The sequence below is a fragment of the Belonocnema kinseyi genome, chromosome 5 (assembly GCF_010883055.1).
Source record: "Belonocnema kinseyi isolate 2016_QV_RU_SX_M_011 chromosome 5, B_treatae_v1, whole genome shotgun sequence".
NCBI classification, from domain to species: Eukaryota; Metazoa; Arthropoda; class Insecta; order Hymenoptera; family Cynipidae; genus Belonocnema; species Belonocnema kinseyi.
In genome coordinates this window covers 28,606,308-28,608,768 of record NC_046661.1, presented here as the reverse complement: position 1 = coordinate 28,608,768, position 2,461 = coordinate 28,606,308, and positions in this window count along the sequence as shown.

Sequence of the window (2,461 nt, the reverse complement as noted above, 5' to 3'; positions counted from 1 at the left end):
ACGCTAATTGTAAATTAGAAATAAAAAGTGTAGGGCGAAGGAAGGCAACAATAGAATGTGCAATACTATTGCGCTTGATATTATTATTTTCTTCATTTTCACATTTTTTCAAGTCTTTTTTGCTGTTTAATAAGTGAGAAAGGAAATATTTCAAACAAGGTGGAATATTTGAAGCAACATTGTTCAGAAATTTACTAGAAGGTGCACATGATTTATTATCATACTCAAACTTTAATACCTCGTCACGAAGAATTTGTGAACCCACGAATAATATCTTTTTTTTTGCTAGGTCGTTCAAAGAGCCTGCTCCAAATATCCAATCATTATAAAATTTTTACAATGTCATACATTTTATAATAAATAATGGGAGGTTTGCTAATATTCTGTATAATAGTTATGTCATCACCATATTTTTAATTAAAATTTTTAAACAATAATCGGTTACTCATAACATCATCTTTCACTATTTTACGCAAAGAATCCAAATCAACTAGCAAACCTTTGCTTGATTCAATCAAAGAATAAACTTGTTCAAGTATAACATTTCTTTCCTTGCTCGAGTTATCAGATGATTGTGAAGTCTGTGAAAAGAACGCTGCATAGCAGCATGTATGATCAGAAAATTGTTCATCATCAAACTGTCTACTTTGAAGACGATGTAAAATTAAACGACTATTTCATCACCTTTTCGAACTGCTTTATCTACAAATCTATCATATAAGTATTTACGCTGCAACTTACGAAAAGTTTTTTCTTTTGATTTAAATTTTTTTGCCGCAAAGAAAACATAAAGTAGAAAAATCAAAGAGATTATTCAAATCAGAAGTCGGTGATATTGGTTCAAGCTGTAATCGGGCTTCATCTAATGAAGATATTTTAGTAATATTGACAGATGATGATGAAAAATCAATAGAATAAAATAATGGTGATGATTCAGTAGAACGAACAATGGGTGATGATGATTTACCTTCATCAAAATCTAATGTTGACTGCCTTTTCTTGGGTGGCTTAGAATGCAATGCAAAATATCTCCTTCGCGAACCTCGTGAACAATAATACATTCTTTTTTAATCCATAATTTCCATTTTTCATCTTGTCTCACTTTACTTTTTGTAATAAAAGTTTCTATTCCTTTCTTTTTAACGGTACTATTTTAACAAATACTGCAAACAGGTTGAGTTTCGGAATCGACTTCCATTGTAAAGTAGACCTGAAACAATTTTTAACTTTTAATAGCATACTAACTGTAATGTGTGCTTTAAATTATTTCAATAAGAATTCATTATGTACTTTGAAAGGCATAAGCAATTTATAAAATTTATTTTATCATAAGCTTGTATATTTAAACCTATATTTTTAATGATACGCGTCAAAAATGATGTTCTTTGAACATTTTCTAGTTGACTGTTATTTTTCATGCTGATTAGCGAACATTCACAATAAAAAAATACATACATTTTTATTATCAGCTTTGTTAATAAAAGTAATCAATTATTTATTGACAGTCAATAGCTTATTTTATTTCATTGAGTAATGTTAACAAAAATCAAATTTTATTTTATTTTTTTATTTTTTGCAAATATGCACTATGAAAATTGATAGGTAAATATACGACATTCAAAGAAAAAGATACTGTGAAATTTATATTACTAATGGATAAATACGTTGAGTTTACTTTCTACACTTTTGAAGATGGAAACGTGTAGAGCACTTTCTGCTCAAAACATTAAAAGAAAAATTAATACAAGTTGTATTATTCAACTATTTCCATAGTCGCCATGGATAAAAGTACGTGTCTTTTTAAAAAATGGACTTTGAATATATGCAGAGGCAAACAAAAATTGTTGTTCATAAAATGATCATACTTCAATTTATAACGTAATAATCATATTTATTTTAAAATGTACAAAATATTCTTCGCTTCAAGGAGTATAATTTTATTCAGTATACTAGGCAGTCTGATAAGTACCTGAAAATTCTACGAGATGGCATTAGTATTCACTAATGTGAACCACTTTCGTCGAGCTTGATCCTTCAAATGACGCCTGTCAAAACTTCAGCCATTTATGTTTACGCATTTACAAGTTACAGCATTGAGAAGCGACTAACCTCCGAGTTTTTTTTAATATGGAAAAATCTGAGTTTCGAGTTTTGATCAAACACTACTATCTTCGCAAGAAAACGATATCCGAGACCAAGACCAAGCTGGATAAGTATTACCCAGACTCTGCACCGTCGATTGGAATGATTAATAAGTGGTTTACCGAGTTCGTTGTGGCCGTACGAGCACAGTTGATGCTGAACGATCTGGACGCCCAAAATTGGTCACTACACCAGAAAATGTCAAAAAAATCCATGTTATGATGTTGAATGATCCCAAAGTGAAATTGAGAGAGGTAGCTAATGCTGTAGGCATATCATTGGAACGTGTGGGCAATATCGTGCATTCAGTTTTGGGCAT